The sequence below is a fragment of the Lactuca virosa genome, chromosome 4 (genome assembly GCF_052849685.1).
Source record: "Lactuca virosa cultivar CGN04683 chromosome 4, Lactuca_virosa_CGN04683_v6, whole genome shotgun sequence".
In the NCBI taxonomy this organism is placed as follows: domain Eukaryota; kingdom Viridiplantae; phylum Streptophyta; class Magnoliopsida; order Asterales; family Asteraceae; genus Lactuca; species Lactuca virosa.
Window position 1 is genome coordinate 178837857 of NC_136429.1, and position 20601 is coordinate 178858457.

The following is a 20601-nucleotide window of genomic DNA, read 5'->3' on the forward strand; positions in this document are numbered from 1 at the left end:
TAGGCAGCCTTCGAGACTCTTAGACAGCGGTTGTGAGAGGCACCGATTTTGACTCTGACCGAGGGAGTTGATGACTTCGTGGTTTATGGTGACTCGTCGATTATGGACATGGGTGCAGTTCTGATGCAGATGGGTCATGTGATATCCTACGCGTCGAGACAACTTAAGCCTCACGAGGCTAACTATCTGACGCAACTGAAGCCTCACGAGGCTAACTATCCGACGCATGATTTAGAGTTGGGGGTTGTGGTGTTCGCCCTCACGATTTCGCGGAATTACCTCTACGGGGTCCGTTGTACCATTTACACAGACCACAAGAGTTTGAGGTACCTCATGGATCAGCCGAATATGAACATGAGGCAGCGCTGGTGGTTAGATGTGGTAAAGGATTATAACTATAAGATCAATTACCACCCGGGCAAGGCCAATGTGGTGGCCGACGCCCTGAGCCGCAAGGCGGTAGCTGCTCCAATCAGAGATTTATGTTTGAGGATGACAGTGATCACTCCACTGTTGGAGCAGATTAGAGAGGCGTAGGTTGAGAGTCTGAAGGAAGGGTGCCAGAAGAGCGAGAGGATTATAGGCGTGGTGGCCTCATTTGATTATGATAGACGAGGGTTGTTGACCCTGCATGGGAGGGTCTGGGTTCCATACTGGGCGGAGTACGACAGGTTCTGATGGATGAGGCCCATAAGTCGAGGTTCTCCATCCATCCTGGGGCGAGGAAGATGTATCGGGATCTTCGCCCTGATTATTGGTGGCCCTGCATGAAGCAGGACATAGTGTGGTATGTGGAGAGGTGCTTGACCTGGAGGAAGGTCAAGGCTAAGCACTAGAGACCATATGGCAAGATGAAGCCGCTAGACATTCCCGTGTGGAAATGGGAGGGTGTCACCATGGATTTCATTACCAAGAGCGCTCATCGTGGATTGGTTGACCAAGAGCGCTCATTTTATCCGTAGGCAGGAGAGCATATCGGCCGAGAAGCTGGCCGACATATATGTACGTGAGATAGTGGCACGACATGGAGTGTATGTGTTGGTGGTGTCAGGCCGAGATGTCCGTTTCACTTCCAGATTTTGGTAGCGGTTTCACGAGGAGATAGGTACTCGTCTCCACTTCAGCACCGCTTTCCACCCTCAGATAGATGGACAGAGCGAGGGGACGATACAGACTCTCAAGGACATGCTACGCGCATGTGTTTTGGATTACGGTGGCAGTTGGGATACTTATCTTCCGTTAGCGGAATTTTCATATAACAACAGTTACCATGCCAGCATAGACCGACCTCCCTTCGAGATGCTTTATGAGAGGAAGTATAGGACCCCAATATTTTGGGATGAGTTCGGTCAGAGAGTCATGGGGAGTACTGAAGTAGTACTCAATACTGCAGAGCGGATTCAGCAGGTCCGGAGCAGGCTCCAGACTGCTCAGAGTCGGCAGAAGAGCTACGCCCATAAGAGGCGTTCAGATTTAGAGTTTAAGGTGGGCGACATGGTCCTCCTGAAGGTGTCACCCTAGAAGGATGTCATTCGATTCTGGAAACGGGGCAAGTTGGGCCCCAGGTACATCAGTCCGTTTAGGGTTTTGGCCCGGGTGGGTCGGGTTGCTTACCGGTTAGATCTTCCAGCAGAGCTCAGCCAGATCCACAGTACCTTCCATGTTTCTCAGTTGGGGAAGTGCTTAGTGGATGATTCAGCAGTGGTACCCTTTGAGGATATTCAGTTTGATGAAAGCCTGAACTACATTAAGCGACATGTAGCTATCCTTGATAGGAAGTCGAATGATTTAAGGAACAAGATGGTGGAGTTCGTAAAGTTGCAATGGAAGCACCGCAAGGGCTCGGAGTGGATATGGAAGCTCGAGGAGGAGATGAGGGAGCACTACCTGGAGTTGTTTTCAAATTCAGCAGACTTCGAGGACGAAGTCTAAGACAAGTGGGGGAGAATTGTAACGCCTGGTTACTGGTATGCACTTAAATTATTTATTTGTTCATTTTGGAAATGCTATTCAACGAGTTGGTGGCCCTAACTCGTCGAGTAGAAGGCAGAATATGTTCGGGTTTTAAGTGAGCTACTCGATGAGTCGAAGTTTTGACTCGACGAGTAGGATAGTCTGGATGAAACCCTAATCTTTAGGGCTTGCACCCTATTTAAACATCATATCTGGCCTCCACCCTAGCCTCCAACACCTCCAAACCCTAATCTCGAAACCCTAATCAACCTTGAGTGATCATGAGCTATTTCTTGCCATTTTTGTGATTTAAAGCTAGAACAGGGATGCAAGGACTTGGAGTTGCGGAAGGAAGGCTGAAGATCCAGAGTTAAGGACTCATTTCTGTCTTTATAGAGGTATAAAGCTTATACCTTGGCTTCTATTAACTTAGATCTTCATTTAAGATTGCATATTGTCACTTTTGGGCCATTTCCAAGGTCATTTCTGACATTTGAACTCTTGGGGATGTAAGGACTTCAGATCTGGGCACTCTTGAGCTTTAGAACCTCAAAGTTGCCACCTTTATTCATCCATAAACCTATTCCATGACTTAGACCTTCGTTTTAGCTTGTGGTGGGTGTTTTAGCTTCATAACCCCATGCATGCACGTAAAGTTAGCAACTTTACGTGTAATGCTAGTCTAAGGAGTCCAGATCTATGATTTGGAAGCATTGGAATTGATTAGAATTGACTATATGGATTTGACATATGGGGGCCTCGATGAGTTGTTCTTGTGACTTGGCGAGTCGGGTCCTGGACCCCTAACCCTTTTCTGGTTTTGAGTGAAACCTTTGAGTCTAGGAGATGACTCAGTGAGTTGGACTCGACGAGTTAATACGTTTTGTCCCAATTTTATGACAGGAAGAACTCGACGAATTTGGGAAGGGACTCGACGAGTTGACTCGGTTGACCACGAGTCTGAGTAGTACATGAACTCGCCGAGTTGGGTGATAACTCGACGAGTTGGGGTTGACTGGGAGTTGACCTTGACTTTGACTTTAACCAGGATGTTGACTTTCACCAAGGGTAAAATGGTCATTTTACCTTGAGAAGGATTATCAGATTTTTTACTAAGTATTATTGTGATATTGATAGCCGAGGAGTCATTGGAGCAGATATCAGATATTCCTCACCGTGAGATTTTGCAGACAGCTTTGCGTGGTGAGTTTTCTCCTGTAGGAATGGGTCTAAGGCACCAAGGCCGGCCTATTTAGATAATACTACTTCCGAACCACGGTCCGATGCAGGGGCGGTCCCGAGGAATGCTTGTATGCTTCTATCCTTAATGTCTTTGTGATTCTTGCATGTCTTTGTTATGTGTGATGTGTTCTGGTCTTAGGTCCGATGCCGGGGCAAGCCCGAGGAATGTCTAGTTAATATATTATGATATTATGTTCCGGACTCCGGTCCGATGCCGGGGCGGTTCTCGAGGAATGGTAGTTTGTTTCTGGATTTCGGTCCGATGTCGGGCGGGGCCCAAGGAATGTTTACATGTTGGTATTATATGTTGGTTGATACATTTATATGTATGCCGAGATCTGCTCGATACTGGGCGGGGCCTGATGCCGAGTAGGGTCTGATGTCGGGCGGGTCCTGATGCCGGGAAAGCCGATGTCGAGCTTGACTCTATGTAGCAGGGGCGGGGCCCAAGATATGTTATGTGATATGTGTATGGTATGTGGTAGTTGTGGAGACTCACTAAGCTTCGTTCTTACAGTTTTCAGTTTTGGTTTCAGGTACTTCCACTAGCAAGGGGAAGGGCTCGGGATGATTGCATGGCAGACATCACAGTTTCAGCCTGGAATTGTTTAGACTCTGATATTTTTCTCACATGATCTTGATACAGTATTTGACATGATGATTTTGAGAGATATGATTTGTGATTTTATTATGACATTGACGGATTATGGTTTTTAGTAAATGATTTTAAAAAGAAATTTTTGGTATGTAGTTTTGGGGATGTTTCAATAAGGTAGGCCACTTATTGTCTATATGGGCCATATTGATAGTATTGATGTGTTGTTGAAGCACTGCTGCATGACTAATGATCATGATGCGCCACTTGTGCATAATAATGCAACATTAGGGGGCTTGATGAACCACACATGATCCTGGTATGCCACTTGGGTTCCTGATGCGCCATGGTATCCGTTGATGAGCCACTTATGCGATGATGTTAACTATGATCATCAAGATTATCCAAGGATGTTCAGAAATTAAATATTCTCAAGGATTGTTATATTATATTCTACCATGATGGTTGATGAGTCATAGTGATGTTGATGAGCCACTCTTGCATCATGATGAGCCACTATGGATCATGATGCTCCATCATATTTGCTATTGATGCTTATGTAATGTATATCCAGGATGAACGTTACATAAGATATTTCATGTTGGGTTGTGATTGGTTGAAACCTTCCATGGGCCTGTGTATTAATAGGCTTGGCCCATTATGGATTCATGCTAGCCATTTGTAGTGTGTCTTGAATTCTAAAATGATAGGTCAATATCTGTTAAAGTACAGTTATAACTTATATTTGAGAGGTCATAAATAAAGAATATTCTCTTCTTCATGTGGACGTAGGTCACATTGACCGAACTGCATAAATACCATGTCTTTTGTGCTTTTGGTTTCATGTTTTATCTGTATTACTAACTCGCAAGTCGTATTAGAGCTTTTCAAGTGGCATCAGATATGTTCTGATTCTTTATAAGTGTCATCTAATTTCCTAACAATACTTATATGAAATCGTTTCATAAAGGATTAAGAAGTATTTTTACAAGAGAGAACTATCATTCTTGGTGACTTAATCTTGTTGGTGGATACATTATAGAGAACCTCTATCTTGGGCTTTTATCATTTTAATGGACCCCTAATTTCGAAGTGGGATCAAGGTTTTCAAAGGTTGTCATCTCAACATCATATTGTTTTCTAATCTTTGTATATCATGTAATTGGATCATTGGTGGTTTTGTTTTAAAATAATCTTCAAATATATATTATTTTGAAATTGCTTATGTTTGCTATTTATAATTGTTTTATAAAACAGATCATTTTTAGCTTGTTAAAACCCACCAACTTCTCTCCAATTTAGTCTAATTTAATGTGTAGATCATGATTGTGCGAAGGGTACACACCATAATTTAAAGGGTGGGTTTCTTTTGTTCCGTAGGCTAATCTGAATGGAACTTCATTCCTGTTGATGCTAGCCATTGTCCGATACGATCACAACACAGTCGGGAGTTCAGTGACACTACATGCTCTGGCTTTTCCAAGACATATCTTGATTCCAATAACCATAGTGCAATTTAAGACTTCCATCTAGTCGTTGTCTAGTGGGTGTGCAACAAAAGTGAAGCATTGATGAATATGGTGTTGCTTACACCAATCGTTGAATGGATTTTCAATGAATTAGATAATTCTATAGTTGATTGAAGCAATTGGCTGGGCTTCTATCCTTTTCATGAAGTAGTGCACAACTACGGTCAGGAACTTTACTCAACCGAGAGCTTCATGGAATGGTTCTACGATATCAATTCCCTATTGGTGGAAAGAAAAAGGACTCGTCATGCTCGTCGGGGGGGGGGGGGGGGTGGCCAGTAAGCTATGAATGGGTGTGTATGTCATGCATTCAACACACCTTCTAGTTAGTTCTACCGTATCCTTGCAGGTATCTTGTTAGTAGATTCATATTTGGAGTATCTTTCCAGCAAGGGCTCTAGCTCCTTTGTATGCTCCAACATCGTCCGATTGTGCTTCTTTAAGTAGGGAATTTCCCTCTTCTTGTATGATTCACTTAATCCATGGGATATGTAGGTCTTTGAATATAGTGTTCCGTTTCAGATAGTGCACTCGGGTGCTTTGAATTTGTTTTTTCTTGCTTTTGCACTGTCGTTCGACATGATTTCATGCACCATGTACTAGAAATATGGTATTATATAGTTTGGGACGTTTTTTCTATCGTAGCTATTTCTCAATTGCTAAAGCTTTGAGACATAAGAACTTTAACTAGATCTTTCTTTTCGAGGTGGTCAAATGAAGCTAAAGCCAGTTTGCTTAATGTGTGAGCTTATTTCTTTTTAGACCTTGGAATCTGTTTGATTTTTAAACTTCAGAAAGTGTTGGCGATTTTTTTTACTGCACTCACATATTCTCTCATTTTCTTGTCTTTGACTTCTTAAGTACCATTGACCTAGATCGTTACGAGCAATCAGTCACTTTGAGCTGCCACATCCTTTGCCCCGACTTCGGTGGCTAAGAACATTCCAGATATCAGATCTTTGTAGTCCATTTGATTGTTCGATGTTTGGAAGTTTAATCTTAAGGCGTACATGTTTAATTCCCTTAGGGGGTTCTTATGATGAGACCCACTCCTAACCCCTCCTTACTAGAAGCTCTATTAGTGTGTAGGGTCCATGAGTCTTGTGATTCTCCATCGGGTGGCACTATGCTCAAAACTATTCGTTGGGGTGGTTGTATCTCATCTATTGTTGGTGTTTTGGCAAAGAAGTTAGCATATCCTTGTTCTGTGATACTTGTATATGGTCGGTACTCGATATCATACTCTCCTAGTTCGGTCGCCCATTTAACTAATCGTCCGGACTTTTCTAGTTTCAAGAGGATTTTGCGGATTAGATGGCTGCTTGGTACTTCTATATGGTGTGTCTGGAAATATCTTCAAATCCGCCTAGTGGCATAGATCAATGCAAGAAACAATTTCTCTAGGATATGGTAGTTTAGTTCATGACGTTGGAGGGCCCTGTTGACAAAGTCTATAGGTGATGCTTCTTTTCTCTTTATACCGTCAGCGTGACACTAATTGCCTATGGGATTTTGCGAGACGGATGGTTGGTGTTTTGCTGGAACGTTGAGAAGATTTTGGAGGGCCTCTTTAAGTTGGCCGATACATCCCTTCAAGGTTTGGAATAATGACAATGCCTTTTCTATTGACTTTGATTAAAACCTTCATACAGAAGTTTCTTTCCCATTAAGTCCTTGCATGTCTTTCAGGCTGTTGAGTATATTTTTTATGGAAAGTTTTAATCTTACAAGGCCTGCGGTGGATGCCTTGTCTTGTATAATACTCCAATAATTGTCCTTCTTCATCTCATAATGTGTATTTTTCGACCTCCATGTTGATTGCCTTGTTTGGTCTCTAGTCCACCCCTTCCATCTCCGTTTGATTATACTACTACTGGGTTATATGTTGAGACTATGTTTGATGATGTTGTTCCTTACTCCCATTATATTCATGTGCTCCCTTAACAAGACATGCTTGTATTTTTTGAGGAGACAGAATCCGTTTTCCATCATTAAGTGGGTAGAATTGAGCTGACCGTGACTTGTTGGTTTAGATATTTTGTGTGGATGACTTGTTTTACGTTGGTTTTCATTTCTATTGGTAGCTTGTGCCCATTGGCTATTTCTTCCAGGGCCATGATCTGGTTACATTCAATTGCCTTGGATAGTGTAGCCATAATTTTCCTCATGCCATCATTAATGGGGGAATTTCATTAGGAAGTATATGGCGGATACTACCACCTTGAGTCGTAGTATAGTCGTCCGCCCTAGGATGATGTTGTGTTCCGAAGGTGCACGAAGCACAACAAATTGTAGAGTGACCGTCTTTTTCTTTGGGTTTTAGTGTTCTTCTAGCATAAAATATAGCCCTAGTTTATGTGGTGCTTTGTTTAGAAAAATAATTTAATCTTCCCGACAACGACTCAGAGTTCATATTTCCATTAGTTAGGCAATTTCCTAAAGTAGTGATCAAATATAATTTCAGTCGTGCTACCGGTTCGACATATACTATATGGATTTTTGTTTCTTTGATATGCACATTTATTATCAACAGGTCGTCTCCTCCCCAATTCTAGGGATTGGGGTCGCTGGCTGAGAATTGGAGTTGCTTGGTCGTCAACAACTGTTCTCACCCCTTTTAAGGTAAACTTCATTTTCCTACCTGACGGTGAGACCGAATTACAATGATCTCCATATGTTTGTCTTTTTTTCTAATATCGTCTCTTTTGTTTCGAGATTGTCATTCCTCCATGTTATTTTTTGCATTATGTGTTTTCTAGCGTTTTCTATGAGGTGGTCCTATTGAATGCAGTCTTCCAATTCTTTCTTTAGGACGAAACATTTTGTTGTGTCGTAATCGAACTTCTTACGGAACTTGTTATATTTAATTTTATCTTGTGTCCTGTTTGTAAACTTTCATTGGTAGTTGTGCCCTCCTCCTGATGTAGGCAACTATACACTCACTATTTTTGTTCTTTTCTTGTGCTTTTAGCTTTTCCCAAGAACTTCCAGGATACTATTCATGGTATTGGGACGTAGGTTAAGGGTCATGTGACTAGGTTTTCACAGTTCCATAGTACGTCTCGTAGTCGTGTAATTCTTTCATGTAAGGGGAAGTTTAGGTTTCTTGTGTGTCCTTGAGGTGTTTGAGAGTTTTTTGTGCTGGAGATCTTCATGGTAAAGAATGGTGGAGACTTACCAAGTAGGAATTTTGAATTTTTGGTTGGTTGAAAAACATGTAGCTGGCCACCAATTGAAAATATTTTCCGTATATTTCACATGGAGCATGTTAGTGCGTTAAATTGTGATCTTCCTGTCGTTGGAGTGCGAGAAGCATGGTATTGTAGTTGTAAGTCAAGTATGAGTTTATTACTTAAGCTCTACTAGCTATCCTCATCGGAGTGCGTGTTGGGTGCCAAATATGGCTTCTCGGGATGTTAAGCATAGGTGGGTTGACGAATGGTGGTTTGTAGTATTTCCAAGATGGGGTCCGAGGAGGATGGTTAGACAGTAACGTCAATTATTTTGTGGATATAATGAGGGTAAGAAGTATAAGATAGGAATAAGATTGATTCCTTTACCATTACGGGTGAATGTCCTTTGTAATGAGGAAAAGGTGTAGGTGTTGCTGAGACAAACGCTTCAATCCTAATTTGGGTTAACACCATACTTATTGGATCATGTCTCTATCTTCTTCCTTAGTTGAAATTGGCTCATTTGGAATATTAGGCTATGTTTGGCGTACTAGTTGTGGCATGACAAAGACAGCCTTAGTAGTGTTTCATTTCGCTACTACTAACATATGTATCTATGTATCTTTCTCAAGGCGACTTGACAATAAACATGCCATGTTTTCCGTCGAGCGGCAAGGTTGGCATGCGGCGAGCTGGTTTAGCCGGTGGACTGTCGGCCTGCCACGACATCTTCTAAGAGAATATTCTTGATGGCGAATCCGTTTTGTTTAGTGGTGGCCATGCATTGCTAACCTAAATATTTATAACATGACACTAACGCATGTTATCATGCTTTATTTCTCTCATCCCAATCATTCACTCAAATTCCATCATCCGCTAAATGACCAATAGTGTTCTCCTCATTCGATATACCTTAATAATCTCTGCATTTCTCCTAAATATTGATGGAGATGGTTTAGCATCGTTAAACAAAAAAAATACCATCTCCACCAGAAATCGTAGATACATCAATAACATGCAGGAACATCATAGATAATGTTCTCCTTTATGCTGGTTAACATACTCAAAATAATAAGAAACAATCATAGTTGGAATATGATCGCTTCCAACTACCGAACTCCTTACAATAAATCCTCTTTCACCCGAGAGTGTCTAATTATATCCCTTATGAAGTTAATGATATGCACAAATCTGTTGGAAAACATCTAATACGTCTAACCAAATGAAATTAAGGTACTCAAGTGCACAAACCAGATTAGAATATAAAGTTACGTCTATAACATGAGAATATAACAATCGAGTTTAGCCAGAGTGTTACGTAGGATGCTACAAGACGTGTAGTTGAGTACACTCGAATACTCAATAATATTACACTAGTGTTGTCTTAAAAACATGTCATATTGATCATGGCTACTGATGGGGTAAATAAAGGAATTATCCATACAAGTTCAAGCATTGAGAAATTTATCCCAAGAATAATGTAATGCAATGTTTTTTGTTTTATAAACAACAACAACAACAACAACAAAAACAACAACAACAACAACAACAACAACAACAACAACAACAAAAACAACAACAACAACAACAACAACAACAACAACAACAATAATAGGAACAACAATAGCATCAGCAACAGCAACAACAACAACAACAAAAAAACAACAATAATAACAAAAAAACAACAATAACAATAATAATAAGTTTTAAAATTATTTACTTAATAAAGTTATACTTGGAATTATAATATTTTATGTTTTAGGGTTAAAATACTATCAAATGGTGGAAAAAATTAAAAGGATGGTTACATTGTGGAGAAAGAAAGAATTATGGAGGGGCTAGTAGAGTAAATTCAGGATATATAAAGAAAAACCCCAGTCGAATTTTATTCCCTCCCTTTTTGAATTGGGCGCCAACCGTAGCCTCTTACCCTAACTCTTTTTTTGTCGGTAGCCAAAAGAAAGGAAAGAAGAGAAAGGATAAAATTTAGATTTTCAACAACATTGCCCGGTTGATATGGCATTTTTATACTTATATTTTGGGCCATTATCTTAATATTTATGAGCTTACTTAATATATTTAAATATAAATGATACTGATAATTCTTTGAATTGGATAAATATAGGACCAAATCCTAGGGTTAGGTTAATAAAGTAACTAACTTTAATTCGTATGAATGCATTAGACAACCATATATGTGCACCAAATTAATTACCATGGCCACTGGGATCCTTTGACAAAATAAAATCTCTCATGATATGAACTTAAAAATAAATGTTATATAACTAATTACATAACCTTTATGTTAATTTTATTAATAATATGACCAAGATAATTAAGTAGTATAAGAATCAATGAATAATTGGTAATATCCTTTGCACTCTACTGGAATCCACCCTAACTAAAACGCATAATCAAATCATGTGAAAGCATCTTTATCGCTTTTGTCTCTAGATCTTTTCAAGTTTAGTTTAATTATTTAAACAAATCCCCATTTTACTTTTCAATTTATATTTTAATTATCACTTAAATTATCTAATCTGAATCACTTCCGTTTCCCTAGTATTTGACACCCAGACTTACGTCAACTATACTACTACATAATTAGGTATATTATCTAGTGTGTGTTATAGTTTAACTGCGATAAAATCGGTTTTGTAAATTAACACCATGATTAGCTTTCATTGGGTTGTTGATACTACTAAAAATGCTTAGGCATTGGGGATGGTGTTCTAACCACTGTTGAGCAATGACGCCTAACGGAAGAAGGTGGGTGCATGATGCATCACACGTACGCCTTGTTTGTTTAGCACTTAATTCCATTTAAGAAGAGGTAGCTTTGAATCTGTAAGATTTAGAGTGTTTATTTACCAACTAATATATAGTCCTCATCTGAAAAATGTCACTTACTAAATAGAATAATGAGGCCCATGTAAAAAGAAAAAAGACATGCTCTAGACCTAAAACATGTTCACGTTTGTATTCTTTCTCGCACGCACTGTCTCACTCTCTACCTTCGCCATCTATAGTTGGCGCTTATCCGCATCGCCATCTCCGACCATGGCCACCCGCATGTATACGTTTTGTTTTTTGCTTGTTGTTGATATCTTGCTTATTGCTGATTTTACTGATATATATTTTCCACAAGAAGCATAATAAATTGAGACGGAAAGCCATGTTTTGTCAATAATGATTGGTTATTTTGTTGTTTTTATTGATTTGTTGTGATTTTCCTCTTGGTTTTTGCTGAAATAAGTATTGATTTGTTGCTGAACTTGCTGATTTTGTTGATTTCTAAATTATATGCTTATGTATTGCTCAATTATGTGTTCTTTTGTTGAATATTGTTTTAATTTGCTTATAATATGCTTATGTATTGTTGAATATTGTCCTGATTTGCTAATAATGTGTTTATTTGATGATGTTTGTGCTGATTTGCTGGAAAAAATGTGTTGATGTGCTAAAAAATTGTTCCAGTAGCCTCTTTATGTGTTGAATTTTGTTGAATTTATATTAGACATGGACAAAAAAAGAAGCATTGGATTAATGAAGGTAGAAGTTATAGAAAGAACTTTCCTTGAAGCATTGAAGTCAATGGTCGGATAGAGTAGCTTGAAATCACTCTCTTGGCAGATTGTAGCATACAAATTAGCAAATGAACATAATTTTGTTATGGTCCAAAGAAAATGAACACACGTATGAATACTTAAAGTTACAGTTTTCAACTTGGTTGAAGTTAAAAAACAAAACCAGGAATGTTTATAATCCCGTAACCAACATCTTTAATCTTTTAGAAGAAGGAAGACAACTATAAATCAATGTATTTTGTTTTCTTGTAAATAAAAAATATTATTATGTTTTAATAATCTAATATAAAATTTTAAAGTAACGGAACTAACATGTTAAAACATTGAGAAGATCACCACTATCATTCCATAATCTTTGCACTCAACTACTTGAGGGCACGACAGATATAGACATTGACGGTTGGGGGCTAATTTCTACACTTCCCTGTCCTTCTCAAGATTCAACTCACTATAGTTTGAATGAATTTGATGACTTCGATTTCACACAAAATGAACTTGTAGGTGTAAGTGAGGAGTCCTCTGCTCAATAAAAAAATACTTCAAAGACGACAAAGAGTAAAGAATAAGATAAAGATGCATCGAATTCAAGAATTCTTGAAACTGCAGAAGATATTGCCAAGGTTGCTAAGATATTTTCAGATAAACATGATTCTTTAGATCTGATTGCATGTCTGGAAAAGTTGCAGAAATAAGGATGGGGAATATTTAAGCCGAGATACACTATAGTTTTTTTTTGTCTTTTTGGTGAAGGTGCAGATAAGAGACAAGTTTGGTTAACCATTGATCTAAATATTTGTGAGACTTAATTCTAGAGCGTCAGAGCATGTTATCTATTATTTGGTTAATCATTATTAATGAATTGATTTTCTGGATTAAACTTGTTGTTTTTTTTTGAACTAGATGTTTTGAATGACTAGATGTTTTGAATGGATAATTGAACATGATGTTGTTTTGAACTATATGAGTTGAATGACTTGAAGTTATGGAGTTAAATTGATTTTTTATGTATATGCTTTGAATGAAATTTTATATATTATATGTTGTTAATGTAATTGTTACGTATTTTCTAATTAACAAATTAATTATGGAATCAGATGAAGAAATTGTATTTTTCATTTTACCTTATTGGCGACTAGGTGACTCTAGTATCCAATAGACTCGAAAGGGCAGTTGATAACAATTCAGATTTGCGCAGTAATTCATGTACGCAAGAATCGTTACAATGAACTTCTATGCAATGTCATGAGATGAAGTGTATTTCATGTGAAGCGTATGTACTTTTATGGATTCATTTTAAACGGAACAATTAGTTGGAAAGTAGTAGGCATATAAGCATGGAAGAAAAGATGGCTATGTTCTTTAGAACTATAGGACATAACGAATGGTTCATATTGATCAAAAAAATATTTCAGCATTTCATAAAAACTATTCATAGATGCTTTCATGAGTTTCTAAATACAATGATGATTTTTACAGAAGAAATGATAGTGCTAACACATTTTAATGCAACCATAAATTCCATAAAATGACATTGGAGGTTAAAAGAAATATTTCTTAGAGCAATAGGTGCGTTAGATGGAAATATTTTACATGTAGTCATGCCTGTTGATCAACATATTGATTACAAATGAAAAGGAAATAGTGAAATATTTCAAAATATATTAAGAATTTGTGATTTCAATATGATATTCACATTCATATGGGGCAGTTGGGAGGGCATAACACTTGATTCACGGGTGTAGAAAGAAGTACAATATAACCTGACTTTTGGCTTTTCGTTCCCTCCACTAGGTTTGTAGTCCTTTTTAAACTGATTATGATACTGGATTTTAATTTTCTATATATAATACTTATGCCACTCATGTGTATATATAATTATTACCTTTGTGATACTGTATGCAACAACACTTGTGGATTTATGGCATATTACCACAATGCAAAGTATTGGTTATCCAATTATCAACAACGACGTGCATCCACTAAGGAAGAAATATTCAATCATGCGTACATACAATATAGAAATGTTATAAAGCATTTTTATGGTCTTTTGAAGGCGAGATTCTCAATCTTAAAGCGAATGGCTTATTATGCTTTTTCAGTGTGAAAATACATAATCATTGCTTATTTCACAATCCATAATTGCATAATGAAATAAAATACGGTTGATGAATTATTTATGATGTCTGAGGAGAGCATTGGTCACGCAGAAGATGGGGGGGGGGAGTGATGGCCATACATGAAATGGAATGGGGTTTAGAAGGCAACAAATAAATCGCAAATTTGCATGATCAGATTGCAAATCGATTACTTTCAAATGCTTCAAATTAAATTTTGAAAGATTTTATTCGGATTTTCGTATGATTTCATGGATTTGAAAATTTTTATGTTTGATTTCGATTTGTGTTTAATTTTTATTTATGTTTAATCTAGATTTTATATGGTGTTTATATATATATATATATATATATATATATATATATATATATATATATATATATATATATATATATATATATATATATATATATATATAATTCAAGATGCTGATTCGTTTATTTTATAAACAAAAATGTTGAATTCAGCAAAAAATATTGATTGCTAAAATGGTCATTTTTGTCATTCAACAATGCAATTCAGAGGTTCGAACCAAACAACTCTTAAAAATGCAGATCCTTCTAAACAACCTTCTAGAGTGGTAAATGTCGGATGTATATGCTCAAGAATCATTATTGAGTTATATTTCTAATAACATATGATCATATATTGTCACATCTTACCAAGCTGGTACTTATTTTATATTTGTTAAGTATTTGGTTATTATTAAATAAAATCAACTCTTGTATTAAATTAGCAGAAACTTATCGTTTTATGAAAATAATAATAAAGAAGAAGACAAACTAGTTATTATATCATATGGTATCATTAATAAGTCATGTATAAATGTTTTGGACACTTTGTCTAACCATGACTTAACTAGTTAGTTGGTGTTCCTCGGTTGATGAAACTAGAAGACAAATTTTGTCTTCTTTAGGCCTCATGGTCGTAGCTTTCAAAAGGCATGGAGGTTTCTTGTCGGCCTGCATTCTCTTGTTCCCCATGCCTTTATGCTTTATATTACTTTAGAGTATTATATTTCCTTGACCTTGCCTTGCATGGGAGTATATAAGAGTGTATCATCCATGATAAAAATATAGTTTTTTCCCATTCTTTCCTCCTCAAAATCGTAGATTCTTTTGATCATACACACTCTCTCTTTGGAAGTTAAATACTTGTACTTCGATGCTACTACTTTGTGTCTTCCTTTAGTGATTATTTTTTTAAGCACTCAAAGGCTTAAAGAACAAAGTGTATAAGGAGGAAACTAGGACATTTGTTGAGAATATCATCCTATTTGATCTTTCCATCTACATCAACACCCCAAAAATAAGTTGGTTCAAAGGCTCCAAAGGTTGTAATTATTAAACTTCCTATGGTTGGTTTTATATCATTCTAATCTATGCGAAAGGATCCTTGATGGTTTTGTTTTGATATATACTCAAAGATAATCTTTTTATTTTTAAAGCTTTTGTTATGTGGTTTTTATTAAAAAAAAACCTCTATTAAATTATGTATCAAAACTCATCAGCTGTATCAGATCCATCTTTTGTATGTTAGAATGATTTTGTATTTTTGATAATCTTTGATTTTTGGAAAAGAAACATGAATTTCTTTTTGGCTAAAGAAATGCTTATATTTGTGTTCTTTGGCAACTTGTAGTGTAAAAGTGTTTATTTTTTTATAACTATTTTTCTTTGCATTTTGGTTATATGATATTAAAGGGTAATTAATTTTACAAGAAACTATATCAATGATATTACAATGAATCTTATTATTTTGTAGATGACTACCCTAACTGTAACGACCTCATCATTCACCATCTTATCCATCCTCAAAAAACAAAAACTAAGAAGACCCAACCTATCCCAAAAGATCTTCCTCAAAATTCCACCAAGGCATTAAAAGATGTTATGTCACACCCCCAAACCGGAACGGCGGAAACGTTCGGGGGCGGAGGACATCATGTATAATATCACAACAATTGAATAATAGTAATCAAAGCAACAACAACCATTATATTAAAAACATAGTACTTACATTGCGTTCAAAACATTATTTGTTTAACATTGAACTATCGCAAAAGATAAGACGTAAAACTACTATGCTCCGTCTTCGGAACGCCCGAGAGGGTACCTGTCAATTAGTTATCCTGAGAATACAAGTGGTCTGAAAAAGTGTCAATATTAAAGTTGGTGAGTCATAAGCATTTTGTTTTTGGAAAGTATGTTCTTTGTTCTTTAAAAATGTTAATGCTTTCTTCCAGAAAAGCTATATTTTCTGATGTGATGAATGACAAGTAAAATGACTTGTAAATGAATGTTAAATCTTTTGTAAGTATGTTCCTAGTTGCACCTGCTCTACTTTAAATCATTGTTTTCGATAAGTAATCGCCTTGTGTTTTCAGAAAGTTAGATTGCAAACTGTTTACTTGTAAAAGAATGATGTTGATCCTAGAAAATCCTATATTTTCCATAGAAATCGAGTTGAAATGTTAAACATACTAAGACTGAAAGGTTCAAGTATAAATATCATACTTTATTTATTTGCGAAGTAGTCTTAAACCCTAAGACCAAAGTGTTTGCATATTGATGTGCGTTAAGTTTGTATACTTGTTGTTTTGCTACTTGATAAAACTGCATTTATATATGTTTCCCCCAGAGTTGTAAATTTTGTCCTAGAAAATGGTGTGCTATACTGGTACATGTTCGTATGATCCATATTTGTTCCTCCTATTATTACTTGGTGCATACGAATTATATATAATCAAGGTCGAACGGACAGTTGATTGAGTGATTCTACCCTAAGCCCACAACCAAACAAGGAACAGAAAGTAAGTCGGAAAGCGGCCATCTCACTGTCTATCGGATATTTTCTATATATGACTCTAACGTATAAACCAAGGAATCCTAGAATTAACAATAAAAGCCTTTCCGATCCTACTGGTTTGTAAAGTCCTTTATTGTAGTTTTATAATTAAATAAAACTAAGCGAATTTTGTTTATACATTCATACACTAATCGCACTATTGATACCAAATTGTGAGTCCTCATAACCATACTAATACAACCGATGGCCAGACACGATGTTCTTCAGGCGTCGGAATTGTTAATGACATTTGTCACCCCAGGCCTGACGGCCTAACTTTAGCTAACAGTTAAGGTGCGTGATTGTCAGTCCCGTATAGATCTATACACAAACTCACGATCTCCCTCCAAGAGACTATGGTTATTAAGGTCAGGACTTTTGTTCGGACATCAATAAGTACCTGAAGACGTTATCTCACAAAACTATATCGACGGTTAAGTGTAGAACAATGAAAAACCTTTTTGTAAATAACATATAACTAGTAAAATAGTCTGATCGTTCCATAAACTATACCTAATATAGTTTATAAGTTTGTTTTCCCTGTTCAAATCCGAACATGTAAAATAGTTTCCTTTGACGTAAAAATCGTTGCGATTTAAAATATTTTGTAGTTTAGCTGTAATGGTGTTTGACGTATTTAGTAATTTTTACATTCAAATGCATGTTAACGACAAGAAAATATAATAAACAAAATTATATTCTTAAACACAAGGTTACTTGTATTTTACTTCTATTCCCCCCCCCCCCCTAAAACATTGAAAAGGCTTGGAAAAATATGGGGCTATGAACTCACCTCTAGTATGTGTGCTTGATCGGACTCGAAGTGATCGCAAATGCTCATCGGGTTAGAATATGTGACAGAATTCGTATCCTAAAAATAATTATACTCGACGTCGTATTTAAATTAATAAGATAATTTAAAGTGTTAGACAACACTAATTTATGTAAAAAATACTTACAAAATTTATTAGGAATTATTTGGAGCTGTTCTTGGATGGAATATGAATATTTGAATATATGCTTGGTGTTCTTAGGGGAAGCTTGAAGATGTGAAGGATAATATGAATGTTCTTGAGGAACTTCTGAAGATTTGAAGATTCTGGGTAAAAATCCTATGAGTTTATGGTGTTCACGGATGATAGTTGAGAGCAAAAAGGAGAAGTGTTTTCGGATGGAAATGTGAGAAATGAAGTTGTTTTTGGATACACACTTATGTATAGGGGGTGTTTACGGTTCAAGATGGGCCAAGGCCTTAGTGTTTACTGTTCTATAATGGGACTTTAATGAGTTTTCGGCCATCTAGTGAAGGATTTGACAAACCTTAAACACCATTGTGAATTAAAAATTCAAACCGTGAACACCTTTACACTTGTTTGATTGGCCGTAAACTCCCTTTGATCTTTATTCCAAATCCGTGAACTACATTAGACTTTAATTCCAAAACCGTAAACTATATGTGCATTGATTACATGAGCGAAAACTCCATTTCCTTTAATTAATTTGGGTGAAAACTCATTTAATGGTTATATTTATGTTTTAAACCATTAGTCTTTTAACTTATGTTTATTTATAACACCCTAAATTAGCTTAGTTTTCAATCCATACTTCTTTGTTAACTCTTTAAACAAGCCCTAAGGCTATAGATGATAAAATGCAACAAGAATTGCAATGTAGTTTCACTTGTACTTGGTTAGGGTTCATGCTTTACTTGATCTAAAAATTTCGAGTTCTGACATCATCCCCCTGTTAGAGGGAATTTCGTCCCGAAATTCATTCTAGCGCGATTATCCTTTGAACTAGGGAAAGAGGTGGGTATTTATGTTTCTATTCATCTTCTCGTTTTTAAGGGATACCAGGTTCTCACTTGGCGTTCCAGCGGACCTTTATTATTAGTACGAAGCTTTTTCTCGTTTAATTGAACTGTCTGCGCAGGGATGGTAAGTTGTACTTAAAACGAGGAAGGGTGTAGGTTTGGTTTATTTGTCTACGTTTGCTCGAATGGTAGCATGTCTACTTGTAGTCTTGGGTGGCCTTGTCCTGAAGTTCATGATAGGACTCATACTTGGTTCATCTATCATCACCTCGTGCATATAAGTCGTATATAATTAAGATTGATAAGACGGTTGGATGTGTGACTCTACCCCGAGTCCACAACCAGACAAAGAACAAGAGATAGGGCGGAAACACACATCTTATGTCCGTACAATCTTAATTATATACCACCCTCACGTATACACATTGTAGTGATAGGTGATCCGTATTCGTCCCTAGCCTTTGTGCTTGAACTTGACCTGTTGTACCAGTGGTATTCCCGAAAGATCTGTTGGGGATACTTCAGGTAGTTTAGGTAAGGTGTGGTACTCCTCACATGAGTACTTCGGAGGTTTGAAGCGAGAGACGATTCTGAGGTTCGTATATGGTTTGTCGTTATGAGTGACGAGAGTTTCGTTAGTCGGTCAGTTTAAGGTGAAGGGTCGTTTTAGTAGCACATGCGATCGGTATAGTGAGGACCAAACCAATCCATGTCGGCTGACGATGTCAGCACTTCTTATTGACACACGTGTTAAGTTAATTCGGAAGGAGTATTTGTTAGAGCGACAGTGCATTCTATGCGTATGTTCCTAGTGCTTTCAGTTTTATCCTTGTTATTATTACTGTGAACGTTTTGTACTGCGTTAATTAAATACTAGAAGTAAGAGTGTTCTGATAGATAGTGACGATACTTCGTGCTATGATCCCCACTCAGTCCGTCTATGATTGATTGGTGTCTACAAGTCATATATAATTAAGCATGAGAAGACAGTCGACTGAGTGATTCTGCCCTAAATCCACAACCAAACAAGGAACAAGACCTAAGGCTGAATCACGCACTCTAAGCCTGTAATCTTAATTATATATGACCCTAGTGTTTACTCTAAGCCATCACAACTTACGTGTAGGGTACTTAGTTTTCGTGTTAGTGATGTGCTTTGTTCGGACGAAGAAGCAATTTGATTACTTTTTAATTGATACTAGACTTAGTAAAAATTTAAGCTGTAAGTATTATTGTTTAGAGACGTACCAAAAATCCCAGGAGTGTTCCTCGTTGTTTCGACATGTCTTAACGTTAAACTCCTCCTGCTCCTCCATCGTTCGTCTCTGTTGGGCAATCTCTCTTGAAATGCCCAGTTTCACCATATGCATGGCATATTTGGCTCATACCAGCATTGGTAGTGGAAGTGATGTGTTGGGTCGGAGTTCTACAGACACAGACAGTGTGCCCCTTCTTATTGCACCTATTATAATGCAACTCTCTGCAGACTCCATGGTGATGGTAGTAGCACTTGATGCATTGTGGGATATTTCCATAGTATGGTTTTGTCGGTGTTGAGGTAGTAGAGCTGGCAGGGGTAGGGACTGCTACCGCTTGTTGCCTTTTGGTAGGCCCCTAAGTCGAACTGCCTCCTTTCTCTTTCCTAAGCTTTCATTTCATGCTCTTAGGTTTGTGGGTCGGGGTATCCTTGTAGGTAGGAAGTCGTTGATTTCCTTGGTTATTACTGTTGTTGGGATTGACGACACTG